Genomic DNA, 18,328 nt, shown 5'->3' on the forward strand with positions numbered 1-18,328 from the left:
TTTCTAGCATACATGCATATTCTACAAACCCCACAAACACCCACTACAATCATCAAACACCTACCTTTTCACTGCCCTTCGAATGGTATTCTAAAAATGTTTAAACTTTCTGAAACAAAAACCAGGGAGGTAAGTGCCTAGAATATAGAAAGGACTTACTTTTTAAAATGATTATTACTTTTTTAAATCATTTTAGGAAGTTTTTCAAGTTTATGCTTACCACACTAAAAAACTGAACTTTTAATGTGATCATATTACTTTGCGTGATTAACCAAGTGTGTGCTTTCAAGCCTATGAACAGATGGGAGCACTGAAACATTGTAATTCATACTGGATAGCTTTGGTGTCCTTGTTTTCTAAAAGGTTTTAAGTGTATATCTTCTGTGAAAACAAAACTAGGAGCTGCCTAAATTGAATATCTAAAGGCAATTATTGTTTATATTTTGTTTTTGGATTGAATTTTTCATTATGGGAATTTATATTTATGAAAACACTGCTTATTGTTTATAATTCTTTGAGTCTCTTTGCCTGTTGATATGGGCAACAGCAGAAAACTATGGATAACTATGACAAGCTTAGCTAAAGACAGGGATTACAATGTATAAATCATAAATTATTTTTTAAACTGCTTTAAATATGTCTCTAAGCAAATGTTCATATACAGTGCACACACAGTGATACACATCCAGCAGCATTTCAAAGGTGTTCATTTCTGTCCTACATAATTTTAACAATCCCATTTCATATAACCATGTTATTCATCTGAACATCTTTATAATTTTCACACTTGTCATTTGGAAATTTTAAAGCAGATTTAAATATTTTATTATACATACATTTGAAGTAGGTGCAGCCTGATTCAAATCTTAAAAGAAAAAAATGTTTTCAGAATGCAAAAAGAGAAGTATATTTCATGGGACGGGAATTTTAACAAAAAAGATCTATTTTCTTCTTCAGGCATGGAGAAACAGTTTTCAGATATCTGTAAGCATACACAGAGCTCACGACATGCACAGCAATGTGATCATTTTAGAAGTTCCGTTATGGAGTGTGTGAAAGCCAGAACCATTCACTCAGCAGGCACAGTCTTCTGCAGTACTGGCACAGTCTGATATTCATCGGCAATCTCTGTGTCTAACTCTCTGTTCCAGCAGCCCTTCTGTTATTCTACGTTTAAAGAGAATACCAAATAATGTCCATATGCATATTTAAATATTTAAGATGCTATTTTGCTACTAAAATTCCTGTTATGATATTACTGACACTTAGGTTTTCTACGATAGGAACAGTATTCTAAAAACAATTACTGTTATCTCTTGAAGGAATAAAATAATTGTAAAACTTTTGGTGTTGGTTATAAGAATGTGATATGTATTAACTTAGGCCAGTTGGTGGATTTTAAGATATGATGTTGATATATTCGTATAGATTTAACAGAAGAGAACATTATTTCTACTCAAAGTATTAACCATATAAAAATGAAGATGTAGTAAATTAAAACAGACAGAAAGTATAAGGTATATATAGCTTTCTAACAGTAGTATGCATACATATTAAATTTTGAAATAAAAATAAATATTTTTATGAGATTTCACATTTCAGGGGTATAACATGACTGTCTTTGTGTGTCCAAGTTATTTGGCAAAGACATAGAATAAATAGCTATCAGTAGAAATAAAAGTGTAACCTGAATTAGCAATTTCAGAATGCTGTATTTCAAAATAATATCTATAGCAATGTTCATGTTCATGGATTTAACATATTTTAGGTTTATTTCACATATATTCTAATATAATGCCATCAACAATGTCTTCATTCTTAGGACACTAGATCACACCAAAACAAAGATTGCCTTTTATATTTTTATGAAATACTCTAGCTGCTGAAAAGTAAATTATATAGATTTTACAAAGAATTCTGGTTGCTTTAACTTTCCTACACCAGCTAATGTTATATATTTTAAAAATCCTTCACATTTGTTAGTCATCTCATTATATTAATAGAATAACCAATAGGCTCAATAGGCTTTAATAATATAAAAATCAAATATATACATACATTTGTTAATATGAATTTTTCATTCTTTCTATTAAGAAATTCTCATGCAAATAGAAATATAAATTGTTCACATTTTTAGAAAACTAAAACAAAATCTCTACACAATAATATCACTTCCAGAAATCAAGTCATTAGTGTATTATTAAAAGTACACCTAGGCTAGACTTGGTGGCTCACACCTGTAATCCCAGCATATTAGAAGGCTGAGTCAGGCAGATCACCTGAGGTCAGGAGTTCCAGACCAGCCTGGCCAACATGATGAAACCCTGTCTCTACTAAAGTGCAATAATTAACAAGCCATGGTGGTGGGCACTTGTAATTCCAGCTACTCAGGAGGCTGAGGCAGGAGAATCATTTGAACCTGGGAGGTGGAAGTTGTAGCAAGCCGAGATTGCACTACTACACTCCAGCCTGGGTGACAGAGCAAGACTTTGTCTCAAAAAATAAATAAATAAATAAATAATAATAATAATAAAATAACAGTACACCTATATATGTAAGAAGATATTTGTTACAGTATAGTTTATATTGCAAGGGGGGTGGAGATTATGTTAATCCATTCTGTGTTTCTATTAAAGAATACCTGAGGGCAGGTAATCTTTAATAAAAGAGATTTATTTCAGCTTGTGGTTCTGCAGACTGTGCAAGCATGGCATCAGTATCTGCTTCTGGTGAGGTGTCAAAAGCTTACCATGAGAGTGGAAGGCAAAGGGATAACTTGTGTGTCACCTGGTGAGAGGGAGCAAGAGTGAGAGGAGGAGGTGCCAGACTCTTTGAAAAATCAAATCTTATTTGAACTGACAGAGCAAGAACTCATTACCATGGGGAGCGCACCAAGTCATTCATTAGGGATCTGCCGTCATGACCCAAACACCTCCCACCAAACCCCAACTCCAACACTGGGGATCACATTTCAACATGAGATTTGGAGAGGAGGAAACATCCAAACTATATCAGGGACTAAGACCAACAAAGTACTAATTAATAGAAAACAAATTTCTAAGTTTTGTTATATTCCTACAGCTAATTACTCTGGAAATATTAAAATTAATGAAGTAGAATAAATCTAAGGCAGATATGAAAACTACATTATGAGAATAATGAAGAAATTAAGATAATTTTTAATAAAGATAAGAAACAAAATGTTTTCAGAATGCAAAAAGAAAAGTATAAATGAGTTTAAAAAGCTGTGGGTTGACATCCAATTTTGTTCTATAGTTTAATGAATTGACTGACTACTCTCACCTTATACAGGCATTACATTTATGGCTATTTATTTTTAATTTCAAAGTGATTATTGTATTGGGAATATGAGTCATTTTAATATTCTCCATTACATTTTTATTTATTTTGAAAACAATTATTATTAAAAATAAAAGAAGATGCCAGTAAAGAGAAAGATTATTTAATTACAATAAAAAAAAAATCCCTCTTAAGTAGAATGCTTTTTAATGGAATCTTTAATTCAGTTCTAAAAGTTTGAAAACTTGAATCTCCTAAGTCTTCATCTATTTTAATATTCATGAACCATCAGAAAAAAGAGCTTTACTTTCTTAATATTTTAGTAATATTTGCCTGTGCAAAAAGTGAAATGATTATGAATATTGAAATAGCCACTATCCTGTAGAAGTATCTGATTTTACAGATTAGAACAACAAAAATAACCATTTCCACACAAAGTGTTAATTATCATTTCCATTCATGAATTTCACCATCTGTACAAGTCTTAAAGAATTATGAATTTAGATTTTGCTTCACTAATTAAAGGTACTTTTTAAGATTCAAAGAAAATAATTGAAGCTATATTTTTTGCAACTGGTGACACATTAACATAATTCTGTGAAACAACTTTTTATACAATTGTATTTTTACTACTTTTAGTAATTTCTGAAGATATCAGTTTAATAACACGTTAATGTTTTACTGTTTAAATTTTGGATTAGTAACAACTAAAAAATTTTTTGTTTTAGTAAATATATCCTTTGGGAAAATTGTATTAGCTATAAATATTTATCCAAATTTTTAACAGTTAAGTCTCATTTTTTAAAACAAACATCCATTATTATATAGAACTGTTTGAAATCTGGGATTGTACTATATTTGCTAAGCTAGAAAACTAATCTCTTAGTGTCTGTGAATGCCCACAGAGGACACATGATTCTTGGAGTAGAGACAATGAAGTTTACTACTAATTGCAAAAGTCATGGTAAGAGTTTCCTGTTTCCCAGTCACAAAGGGTCAACTCAGGTGACTGAGAGAATGACTGCATACACAGTGGGTTGCATTAGAGGATGGAAGTGCTGTGAGCTGAGGTAATCTATTACTTTTATTGTAATCCTGCTGTTTGGTGGGATGTATTAAATTGAGATTACATATGCAAAAGCAATCCTCAGAAGTGGCCCATATAAAGAGTAGTGAGACACTGCATTCTTAGGTTACTAGTAAGAACATGCACCACCTTTGGAAGACTGTCTCTTACTCTGTTGTTAACAATTAAATTTCACTTGTTAGGAGATTTTTTATTATCTGACCCACAGGATATATACAAGGGTCTATCACAAAGCATAATGGATATGTGATGGATTTCAATTTGGAAGGGATCTTCTGGAAGCTCTTTAGTGTATTATAACAAATAAGATGTATAAAGAGTCAGTAATAGGGAACTCACAATTAAGTAAGTAGTACAAATTCATTAGGGACTGATTAAAAATATGTCACAAAAGGGAATTATAAATTGGAGAGAGTGTTGAAAGTAGCACACTTAACCTAGGGAAATACAACTAAAAGTATTAGTAAACTATTTAAAATACCTACAGTAACTAGAGCCAAGAAAGGAAAAATTATATCGAGAGATGTTAGAAGTATTGTACATGTCAGTTAGATCTGGAATTTGAAATAAATATACAGTTTTAAAATGACAAGATAGAAGCCTTAAATAAAATCTCCCTGGCTTCAATCCAGGAAGTTAAAAAGAACCCAGATGAAGAAATATGGTATGTCTAATAATGAATTGGTAAATTATTTGTCCACAAATAATGAAGTAGGAAATTCAGACAAAAGTCAAATTATGTAGGGCCATGGTATAAATCTCGGCTTTTATTTTCAATGAAATAGGAAGCCACTAAAATTTTTAAATAGGTTTTAGACATGGTTTGATTTGTAATTTGCAAAAACCACTCTTGCAGCCTTTGAGTTTTGACTATCAGGAAAAAAAAAAACAATGTAAGCAAGGGAAACTAGGAAGAAAAAGAGAATAGAATAGAGGTTGGGAGGGCAGTGAGAAAGGGAGAGATGTAGGTCAAAGGATGCAATATTGCAGATATTTAGTATGAATAAATCTAGAGACCTACTGTAAGGCATGAAGGCTATAATTAGCAATATTTTAATATCTAATGGACATTTACTAACAGTAGATTCTAGGTGTTCTTACCACATGCACACAAAAAAGCTAACAATGGTGTGAGATGATGAATATGTTAATTTTTATGGCTTTAACAATCATTTCACTCTGCGTATATATATCAAAATATCATGTTGTTCACATTAAATAGAAGAAAGAAAGAGAAAGGAAAGAAGGAAGGGAGAGAGAGAGGGAGGGAGGAAGGAAAGGAGGGGAAGGAAGATAAAAGGAAGGAAAGGAGAGAGTGAGAAAGAAATAGAAAGAGAAAAAGAAAAAGAAGGAAGGAAGGGAAAGAAGGAACGAAGAATGGAAGGAAGGGGTGGAGAAAGGGAGGGAGGGAGGGAGGGAGAAATGAAAGAAAGGAAGAAAAAGTTTATTTGGAAGTTTAAAGTCTTGGAAAAATTGTTCCCTGATATTATAACAAGGTGATTTTTAAATGTGTAAAGAATTAAGTATAAGAAATAATTAGTTCTTTCCTTTTCATTCTTTTTTCCCTCTAATCTTGTCTTCACACCTTATTTCATCAGAGGTCTTCAATCTCTGATATGCTTCACAAAGTTCTTGTGCTGTGTTTTTCAACTCCATCAGGTCACTTATGTTACTCTTTGGTTATTCTAGTTAGCAATTCCTATAACCTTTTATCAATGTTCTTACCTTCCTTGCATTGTGTTAGAATATGCTCCTTTAGCTCAGATGAGTTTGTTATTACTCACCTTCTGAAGCCTACTTCTGTCATTTCCTCAATCTCATTCTCCCTCCAATTTTGTGCCCTTACTGGAGAGATGCTTCGATCATTTAGAGAAGAGGATTCTGTCTTTAGAATTTTCAGCGTTTTTGCACTCATCGTCCTGGATTTATCTACCTTTAATCCTTGAGGCTGATGACTTTTGGATGAGGTTTTGGTATGGGGGTCTTTTTTGGTGATGTCGTTTTTGTTGCTTTCTGTTTGTTCTTTGTTGTTTGTGTTTTTTATTCTAACAATCAGACCCTTTTCTGCAGGTCTGTTGCAGTTACTGGATGTCCACTCCAGACACTCTTTGCCTGAGTATCAACAGTAGTGGCTGCAGAATAGCAAATATCACTGCCTGTTCCTTCCTCTAGAAGCTTTGTCGTATAGGGGCAGCAGCCTAATACCAGCTGGAGCTCTCCTGTATAAGGTGCCTGTCAACCCTTGTTGGGAGGTCTCTCCCAGTTAGGAGGCCCATGGGTCGTGGACTCACTTCAGGAGGCAGTCTGTTTTTTTATGGAGCTGGTACGCTATTCTGGGAGAATACCCCTTGTCAGAATCAGCTGCTGTCTTCAGAGCTGACTGGCAGGAAATTCAAAAATCTTGACTTAGAAAGTTAAAGTTTAGGAACTATTATTTTTCAACTCCTTCAATTTTAATTAAAGAGTCAATTTAGATTCATAGAAACAAAATGATATAGAATGCATATGGATTATATTTCTCTGGAAATAATATAACAAATGGAATAATGAATATTCCACTCAGAGTAAATCTTACTTCTGATACTAACCTGAACTCTTCTTTATCTAGGTTGTCTCCTACTGTATTTCATTGATTGTTAAATACAGAATATGGCCTATCATTCAGGTTTCAAGCTTGAAGCCTGGTGGTCATCCTAACTAATCCCTCTTACTCACGCCAAACAAGTCATACATCAAAAGCTCTATTTATTTTACCTCTTCAATATCTCATAAATCAACATTTTTATTTTCACAATATACTGTTCTGTTGCTGGTGCTTTCCCTCTTTCAAAAAAGGCAAGGAATAACAAAGTAATCTCCTCTAGTCTAGCTATTTCAGAATCTCTGCAAGATGAATTTTCGTTACTTACACCACTACACTTCCTTACTTGCTACTTAAACTCTGCAAGATGTAATACTCCTTCAGGGTATTACAGCATAAGCTTCCAGGTACAGTCAGAAAGAGAGAGAGAGAGAGTGAGTGTGTGTGTGTGTGTGTGTGTGTGTGTGTGTGTGTGTTACATATAGTAGAAATCATTAGCAGTTTGTAAGAAACATTGGTTTGAATTCTTCAAAAGTGGTATTTTAAATTTAAATGTAAAATGGTCACATTTTAGGACAAGTTATATTGTGCAATTTTGGTTAACTTCCAAGTGAACTCTCTATATTTTTGGAGAAGTAATTTTTGGAGAGTTATTTAATATTAGGTTTAATAGGTCATTTATTTATTAGTTTTACAAATGAATGGGAATGGTGGCAAAAGGACATTATTGGTAACTAATATCCATTCCTGATAGCTTTCTTTAGAATCTTTTTTCTCCAAATTTGAAATTTCTTTATTTGTTAAATACAGACAATACCGTTTAGCTTACAATTTTGTTGTATAAATTAAATATTAAAATTTATGAGCCATAGGGCATGCCCTGTAACTGAAACATGTTTATACATGACTGACACTTCCAGCTGCCACCCTTTCATTCTTAAAACTATAACTTGTAACACTATAATGCAATTATTTACATACATTAAAAACACTAAACAGAACTTCTGTGTGTTTTGGATTTGACAAGATGAAGAAGAATTTCAATCTGGTTACTTTATTTCTAATGTAAATTCGATAATGGGAGATAAATAATTTTCTTAAGTATTCTTTCACAATTTGGTTAAAGATATCATTCAAAAAAGAAGTGACGAAATAATACTAGCACCCTAAAAATTAAATCAAGCCTCCAAGATTATCAAGCTGGGGGAAAAAAATAGTAAGTTGTGCTATTTTTAATTAAAAAATTTTCATAATTAAAATGTTTAAATCATTGAAATTTATTGAGGTTGAATGTATACAATATAAAAGAAACAAATTTTGAATTATTTCTTGACAGTTTCAATTACTAAATTAAAGAGACTTTCTGTGAATAAATATTGTATAGACATACAAATGTGAACATAGTTATTTTTAGAGAAGTCTTGGGTAAATTAGAAAGATTTATTTAAAATATATATACTGTAGTTTTATCTCAAATCCCCTTTTATAAATTAGAAGTTGTTGCACAGCACGTTCTCCCCATGTAATGTGCCAAATCTCAGGTTATAGAGTTCACTTTTCTCATTTATAGGTGTGAATATAACTGCTATAATTGGCTTGAACATCTGTAGAATCATGACACAGCTGTCTGAATTCTACTTATGGTGGTAAGTAGCTGTCTTTCTGAATCATCTCTTAATACTGACTATAGTGACCTCAAGTTTGTATTGATTTGGCCACCACTAGAGGAAGAACACTTTTATTATCTGCTGTCTCGTCTATTACTATGAGTTTTCAAAATATTTTTCTGAAATACCTGTGACAAATAATTCCATTCTCTTAAGAATAATTTAACTTGACAGAAAAAATTTTAGAACACAATAAGATAAGTAATGAATTCTTAGTTTGTAACTGTGTTAAATAAGGACCAAACCTTTACCTAGGTTAACATCCGCTTGTAGAGCAGTAATTAATATATTAACTATATAGAAAAAATGTGTTTTTTACAAAATATGTTTAACAAGGAGAAATATATTTAATTCTGAAAAAATAATGTCCATTGATATTATTCTAATGTTATCTCAGTGTACTCTAAAATAAGTGGTTACTATTATTATTTAAATTTATATTCACTGCAATATTCACTTTTCTGATGTACTGTTATTTAGTGTTTTGTAAGTGAATAGATTCCTATAAACAACCACAGGCAGTATACACACAATTCAAGTACCCTAAATAAGGTCTCATGGTGTTCCTATATTTTTGCCTTTTTTAGTATGTCAACCATAGAGTGGCATACTCTATATAGAACCATGCAGTATGCCATAGGTTGAGTCTGCTGCTTTCACTTGGGATAGTGCATTAGATAATTTTTCATATTGTGGCTAGGTAATATTCCAAGGAGTGCTGTAACATAACCTGTATATCCATTTACCTATTAGAAAGCAGGTAGATCCATTCTAAATTCTGGCAATTATGAATAGCCACTATAAACATTTATGTCTAGATTTTTAAAAATTTATGGATAACATAATTTAAGATGTAAAATATCAGTTCAAACATAAGCTTATGAACATAAATTTCTAGGGAAAATACCCATAAGAAATGCAATTCCCAGGTGCTTCAATAAGTATTTTTAAGTTTATAAGAAATTTTCATACTATAATTTTAGAGAGACTGCATCATCCTGTATTCTCCTCCTCAATGTAGGAGTGTTTCTCTTTTTCTATCTTTTCCTATTTTTTTTTGTCTTGTTTTGTTTAGTTATTCTAATAGATTATAATGTGTACTTATTTCTCTACTGACTAATGTTGATTTGCATCCTTTCATTTGTTGATTGTCTTTCCATATATTGTCTTAGGTAAAGTGTCCATTCACAGCTTTTGCCTGTCTTAAAATTGGGGTTATTAGTTTTCCTACTTTTATATTTCTGTAATTCCCTATATATCCTAGATCTAAGTCCTTTCTCTGAAACTTAATTTGCAATATTTCCCTCCAGCTTGTAGCTTGCTTTTTCACCCTTTTACCAGTTCAAACATAAACTTATATAAAGCAATAACATTTTAACTTTGATGAAGCTCAATTTACAGGCTTCTCTGTTGTACATTGTTCTTCGGTTGTCATATTCTATGAATTATTTCCCTCATCCACAGTCACGAAGGTGTTTTTTCCTGTACTTTCTTCTAAGAGTTTTTAAATTGTATGCTTTATGTTAAGATCAATGATATGTTTTGAGTTAATTGTTAAATAAGTTATTATTTGTAGATTTATTTTCCCTTAACTATAGGTGTCCAGTTGTTAGTTGTTACAGGCCCATTTGTTGACAAAACTATCATTTCTCCATTGAATTACTATTAAATATTTATCAAAAATCACTTAAAGTATGTGTGTGAATCTATTTCTGAATCTTCTGCTCTTTTATTCCATGAGTTTTACTTTTCATAAATACCACACTGCCTGGACTACTATAGATTTATAGTATGTCTTAAAGTCTGAAAGAGTAGGCTCCCTAACTTTGTTCTTTTTCAAAATTGTTTGACTATTTTGGTTCCTTTAACTTTCTATGTAAATTTTAGAATCAAATTGTCAATGTCTAAAAAGAATCTTGGGGTTTTCATTAGGATTGCATTTCATTAATAAATTTACTTGAACAATATTAACCTCTTAACTATATCAATCAATCCAAGCTATGAACACAACACATCACAATATATATTTCTTTTTCTTTGGTATCTTTTATCAGCAATTTTTTAGTTTTCCACCTATAGATTGTGCACATGTTGTAAAAGATTTATACTTAAGCATTTCATTTTTGGAGGAGCTACTGTAGATGATATTGTGCTTTAAAATTTCGGTTGTTTATTCCTATTATATCAGAAATATAATTTTTCTACATTATTTTTATAACCTAAACTTGCCAAAGTGGCTTATTATATCTAAGATTTTTTTGTTAATTTTTTGGAATTCTCTATGTATACAATTATGTCATTTGTGAATGGTGATAGTTTTATTTCTTCCTCAACGATCTGAATGTATTTTATTTCTTTTTCTTGCTTTATTAAAATTTATAAAACCTCCAGCACAATATCATATTGGTGAGGTGATTATTATGAATACACAAATACAAGCAAAAAATTTTTAAAAATTAGAATAAAGCAGCACAGGAGCTGTTAAAAAATAGAAGCGTTCCTACAGCAGGACGCAGTGGCTCAAGCCTATAATCCCAGCACTTTGGGAGGCCAAGGCAGGTGGATAACGAGATCAAGAGATCAAGGCTATCCTGGTCAACATGGTGAAACCCCGTCTCTACTAAAAATACAAAAAATTAGCTGGGCATGGTGGTGTGTGCCTGTAATCCCAGCTACTCAGGAAGCTGAGGCAGGAGAATTGCCTGAACCCAGGAGGCAGAGGTTGTGGTGAGCCGAGATCGTGCCATTGTAATCCAGCCTGGGTAACAAGAGCAAAACTCCGTCTCAAAAAAAAAAAAGAAAAAAAAAAAAAAAAAAAAAGAAGTTTTCCTACAAAGAGACTTAGACTCCCACATAATAATGGTAGGAGACTTTAACACTCCACTGTCAATATTAGATCAAAAAGACAGAAAATTAACAAGGATATCCAGGACTTGAAATCAGATCTGGACCAAGCAAACCTAATAGACATTTACAGAACTCTCCTCCCCAAATCCAAAGAATATACATTCTTCTCAGCACCACATCACACCTACTTTAAAATTGACCACATAATTGGAGGTAAATCACTCCTCAGCAAATGCAAAAGAATAGAAGTCATAACAAACAATCTCTTAGACCACAGTGCAATTAAATTAGAACTCAGGATTAAGAAACTACCTCAGAACCACACAACTTCATGGAAACTGAACAAATGGCTCTTGATTGTTGACTGGATAAACAATGATATGAAGGCAGAAATAAAGATGTTCTTTGAAACCAATGAGAATGAAAACACAATCTTCCAGAATCTCTATGAAACATTTAAAGCAGTGTCTAGAGGAAAATTTATGGCAATAAATAGCTACACGAGAAGCAAGGAAAGATCTAAAATCAACACCCTATCATCAAAACTGAAAGAGCTAGAGGAGCAAAACAAAAAAAAATACCAAAGGTAGCAGAAGACAACAATAACTAAGATCAGAGCAGAACTGAAGGAGACACACACACACACACACACACACACACACACACACACACACACAAAAAACCTTCAAAAAATCAATAAATCCAGGAGCTGGTTTTTTGAAAAGATCAACAAAATAGATCGCTAGCCAGATTAATAAAAAAGAAAAGGAAAAAGAATCAAATAGATGCAATAAAAAACTATTAAGGAGATATCACCACAGATTCCACAGAAATCCAAACTGCCATCAGAGATTACACCAAACAATTCTATGCACATAAACCAGTAAACCTGGGAGACATGGATAAATTCCTTGACACTTGCACCCTCCCAAGCCTAAACCAGGAAGAAGTTGAAACCCTGACTAGACCAATAATAAGGGCTGAAGTTAAGGCAGTAATTAATAGCCTACCAATCAAAAAAAGCCCAGGTCCAAATGGGTTCACAGCTGAATTCCACCAGACATATAAAGAGGAGCTGGTACCAATCCTTCTGAAACTATTCTAAACAATCAAAAAGGGGAAATCCTACCCAAATCATTTTATGAGACCAACATCACCCTGATACCAAAACCCAGCAGAGACTAAACAAGAAAAGAAAGCTTCAGTCTAATATCCATGATGAACATAGATTCAAAAATCTTCAATAAAATACTGGAAAACCAATTGCAGTGGCACATCAAAAAGCTTACCCATCACGATCAAGTAGGTTTCATCCCAAGAATGCAAGTTGGGTTCAACATACACAAGTCTAAAAATGTTATTCACCACATAAACAGAACCAAAGACAAAAACCACCTGGTTATCTCAATAAATGCAGAGAAGGCCTTATGACAAAATTCAACAGCCCTTTATGCTAAAAACTCTCAATAAAATAGGTATCAATGGAACATACCTCAAAATACTACAAGCTGTTTATGACAAACCCACAGCCAATATCATATTAAATGGGCAAAAACTGGAATCATTCCCTTAGAAATCTGGCACTAGACAAGGATGCCCTCTCTCACCTCTCCTATTCAGTGGAGTACTGGAATTTCTAGCCAGAGCAATCAGGCAAGAAAAAGAAATAAAGGGTATTCAAGTACGAAAGGAGGAAGTCAAATTGTCTCTATTTGCAAATGACGTGATTGTATATTTACAAGACCCCATTATCTTATCCCAACATCTCTTGAAACTGATAAGAAACTTCAGCAAAGTCTCAGGATACAAAATCAATATGCAGAAATCACAAGCATTCCTATACACAAATAGCAGACTTAAAGACAGCCAAATCAAGAATGAACTGCCATTCACAATTGCTACAAAGAGAATAAAATAACTAGGAATACAACTAACAAAGGATGTAAAAGACCTCTTCAAGGAGAACCACAAACCACTGCTCAAGGAAGTAAGAGAGGACACAAACAGATGAAAAAACATTTCATGCTCATGGTTAGGAAGAATCAATATCATGAAAATGGCCATACTGCCCAAAGTAATTTAGACATTCAATGCTCTCCCCATCAAGCTACCTATGACCCTCTTCACAGAACTGGGAAAAAAACCTTAAACTTCATATGGAACCAAAAGAGAGTACATATAGCCAAGTCAATTCTAAGCAAAAAGAACAAAGCTGAAGGCATCACACTACATGACTTCAAACTATACTGCAAGGACACAGTAATCAAAACCACATGGTACTGTTACCAAAACAGAGATATAGACCAATGGAACGGAACATAGTCCTCTGAAGTAATGCCACACATCTACAACCATCTGATCTTTGACAAACCTGACAAAACAAGAAATGGGGAAAGGATTCCCTGTTTAACAAATGGTGTTTGGAAAACTGGTTAGCCATGTGCAGAAAGCAGAAACTGGACCCCTTCCTGATACCTTAGACTAAAATTAACTCCAGATGTATTAAAGACTTAAACATAAGACCTAACACTATAAAAACCCTAGATAAAAACCTAGGCAAAACCATTCAGGACATAGGCGTAGGCAAGGACTTCATGACTAAAATACCAAAAGCATTGGCAGCAAAGCCAAAATAGACAAATGGAATCTAATTAAACTCCGGAGCTTCTGCACAGCAAAAGAAACACTCTTTAGAGTGAATCATCAACCAACAGAATGGTAAAACGTTTTTGCAATCTACCCATCTGGCAAAGGGCTAATATCCAGAATCTACAAAGAACTAAAAGAGATTTACAAGAAAAAACAGACAAACCCATTCAAATGTGTGTAAAGAATATGAAGAGACACTTTTCAAAAGAAGACATATATGAGGCCAACAAACATAATGAAAAAATGTTCATCATAACTGGTCATTAGAGAAATGCAAATCAAAACCACGTTGAGATAAATCTCACACCAGTTAGACTGGCGATCATTAAAACATCTGGAGACAACAGATGCTGGAGAGGATGTAGAGAAATAGGAACACTTATACACTGTTGGTGGGAGTGTAAATTAGTTCAACCATTGTGGAAGACAATGTGGCGATTCCTTAAGGACCTAGAAATAGAAATTCCATTCAACACAGCAGTCCCATTCTTGGGTATATATCCAAAGGATTATAATTCATTCTATTATAAAGACACATGCATACATATGTTCGTTGTGGCACTGTTTACAATAGCAAAGACATGGAACCAACCCAAATGCCCATCGATAGTAGACTGGACAAGGAAAGTGTGGCACATATGAACAATAGAATACTATGTAGCCATAAAAAATGATGAGTTTGTGTCCTTTTTAGGGACATAGGTAAATCTGGAAACCATCGTTCTCAGCAAACTGACACAGGAACAGAAAATCAAACACTTCATGTCCTCACTCACAGGTGGGAGTTGAACAATGAGAACACATGGACACAGTGGGGGGAGAATCACACTTTGGTGTCTATTGGTCGGGGGGATCAGGGGAGAGGCAGCAAGTGGTAGGGAGTTGGGGATGGATAACATGGGGAGAAATGCCAGATATAGGTGACAGGGGGATAGAGGCAGCAAACCACATTGCCTTGTATGTACCTATTAAACAATCCTGCATGTTCTGCACATGTATCCCAGAACCTACAGTGCAATTATATATATATATATATATATATATATATATATATATATATATATATATATATGTGTGTGTGTGTGTGTGTGTGTGTGTGTGTGTTTGTGTGTGTGTGTGTGTGTGTGGTTAGAGAACAAAACCCTAAACAAAACCAGTATCTCTCGTATATAAACACAGACATTAATAAGCATTAGAAAGTATTAGAAAATCAAATCCATCTCTCTCATGCTCTCTCTCTCTCATGCACACATGCATGCACATACACATACACACACTAACACACATCAGGACCACTTAGACTTTTCAAGAAATGGAAGTTTGTAGTCACACTAAAAAATCCAACAATTAGATTCACCTTATTAATAGACATAACCAAGGAAATGATAATCATATCAATAGATAACAGATTCATTGCCTAGTTTCCCACCCTAAGTGGAGAACACAGAATCATCTTCATTAAATATAATGTTAGTTTTATGCCTATTCTAGATGTTCCTTATCAAACTGAGAAAAATATTTTGCTTCCTAGATTATTTAATCATTTATAGATACTGAGTTTTTAAAAAGTTTGCTCACTTTAGATAAATAGATAAACATGAATATAGATATGGGTAGATCTTTCTGGATTCATTTTCTAATATTTTGTTGAAGATTTTTATATCTATATTGGACTGTAGTTTTATTTCCTCTTATTATATTTTGTTTTGACATGATTATAATACTGGTCTCATAAAATGGCATGTTTCTTAAAGGAAGTTTGTTCATCTTTCATTTTCTGTAAGAAATTATCATAAGTTAGTACCACTTTTCCCTTAAATATTCAGAAGAAGTCAACAGTGGAACCATCTAAAACCAAAGGGATTGTTTTTGCAAGCTTTTAAACTGCAAATGTTATGTTTGTAAATAAATACATGGAGGTTCAGGTTATATTTTTTTTCTGAGTGATTTTGGTAATTTGTCTTTAAGGAATGGGTCCAGTTCCTCTGTTTTCAAATGTATTCTGTGAATCCAATTACGGTATTTCCTTATCCTTTAATGTCTGTAGTGTATTTGTGATACTGCTTCTTTTACTGATATCACCTCTTTTATTCCTGATGCTGATAATTTGTGTCTTCTCTTTTTACAAACTTATTTGCATTAAAAAATAAATAAAATGCATTCATTTATGTCATGATTGACGCAATTTTTTTCTTAAGATTAAAAATATATCTTCTGATATTGTTTCAGAAATAAACAGCAACCAAATGAAATATATCAATGTTGAAATATAACGTACATGGGAACAATTTGCTAATTTATAAAAATTGTCTATTTTGTCAGTGATAAATATAATTCTGTTGACCTTAAAATAACATTATGTGTCCTATGTTCTGACTGAAGGTAAACAGTTATATTATCACTTTTCTCTGTAATTTAAATATCTACTGAATACTGTAATAGTAATACATAAAGATTATCATAGATTGGATTATATAGTAACTCTTGTTTCCAGAGTAATTTTTAACAGCTTCATTTCTTTGTGTTTATATACTGGTAGATTTTTCCAGCTTTAATTTGCACTAATTGAATTACCATTTAACAATTAAATCAAGCTCTTTTAAAATTCACCAAATTTAGTATAAATATATTTAATATATCCATTTAATATTAACATTAATATATTGAACTATTTTGCTGACCTCTGTAGAAGTCTTTGAAAAATGTTTTTGGAGGAGGAACAATTTGTATAGTTAATGAGTTTATGAAGCATTATATTATATTCAGAATGACCCATTATAGCTACTCAGGTTGTTCAGTGCAAAAAGTTCTCACTTAAAAATCACAGTTTGTGCCACAGCTATATAATAGCATATTATCTAGCATGGGCAGGTGAGAGATTCCAGACCTCTTGGAAAGAGCAGCAGAGGGACAACCCTCTCCTATGTAAACCCACACCTTCTCACAAGACCCTGAGCTCCCTTGAGAATATGCTTCTCCGCTGAGAGTAATGCTTCATGGAAACATTCTTTCAAGGAAACAGACACAGATGTCTGCCTTGACCATGCTTCAGATGTAGTGCTGCTGTGGTCATTGTCTTTGCTCACCTGTCACATCAGACTTCATATCAAACCAGATATCTTTTCTTCAATTTACTATGGGTAAATTTTGGACTGTTTCTGTTGCCACAACCATCAGTGACAGACCAGATATCTGATGTATGTGGGAATAGATCAGAGCATGGTGGCATTTGTGTGAAGAGCCAGAACTTCTGCACTCAGGATGCTGAAATGCTCCTCCTAATTAAGAATAAGTTTATCGGGACTCTTCTTTTTTTTTTTTTTTTTTTTTTTTTTTTTTTGGAGATGCATAGTGTGTATTTACAAGTAAAATAATTTAAAAATGCATAGCAGTAGAGAAAAAGTATAAAATATATTTGGACCCAATGTGTAACACAGGTTATAAAAAAAAAAGCATAAAATCTATTTGAACCCAATATGCAATGCCTGACATGATTTCCTATTATTTCTATGATCATTTATAATATGTATTAACAAAATAATCCAAACTTTTCACATTGTTTACAAAGGTGAATTCTTCTTTTATCTGATAGAAGAGATAAACAAGCTAAATTAATTTTGTTTACTTAAGTTATCTCATGCAGCATTCTTAACTGTCCTTTAAGAATAGGGAAATTATCTATTTTCCTTTTTCTTTATACCCATAACTCTAAGAATTGGGCTTGGTATATTTTAGGTGCTAAGTAAATAACTTAAATATAAATAAACCTTTTTTTATTCATCTTATTATGGTGTATCTTTTTTAAAGAAGAAAAACAAAGGAAGAAAACACCTTTTATTTAACAGAAATTCAGCTTAATATAAAAACTAGAGAAATTGAATCATCATTGTGTAAAAGTGAGAGTGTTAAGAATAATAATGACTCCCAAACATTGAGAACTTCGAAATAACCTGTTAAATTCTCATTCTGAGTGACTTTTCTTAGAGTTTTATTATACTCTCTAACATTTCACAAATGTATCATATTGAAAAACGAAAAACAAAAACTAACTTTTTCCTTCTTTAACTGCTATTAATTATTTGGCTTACACTTTAATTTGTTCACTCATAAAATATGTGATTTAGACTAAATTGTTCTTGTGGCTCTTTACAGTTATAACCTGTATAAGACTTTATGCTTTTTACTTTGAAAATGAAC

General features: G+C 32.7%; 1 long non-coding RNA gene across 1 annotated transcript in view; it reads left to right on the forward strand.

The window, feature by feature from the left end:
• LOC141583934 (uncharacterized) overlaps positions 1-18,328 on the forward strand; it is a 114,616-nt gene that overhangs the window by 14,002 nt on the left and 82,286 nt on the right. The window contains exon 2 of the long non-coding RNA XR_012516765.1: positions 8,539-8,614. This is a non-coding gene — a long non-coding RNA (uncharacterized LOC141583934). The remainder of the gene's footprint in view (positions 1-8,538; positions 8,615-18,328) is intronic.

This window comes from Saimiri boliviensis, chromosome 3, assembly GCF_048565385.1.
Source record: "Saimiri boliviensis isolate mSaiBol1 chromosome 3, mSaiBol1.pri, whole genome shotgun sequence".
NCBI classification, from domain to species: domain Eukaryota; kingdom Metazoa; phylum Chordata; class Mammalia; order Primates; family Cebidae; genus Saimiri; species Saimiri boliviensis.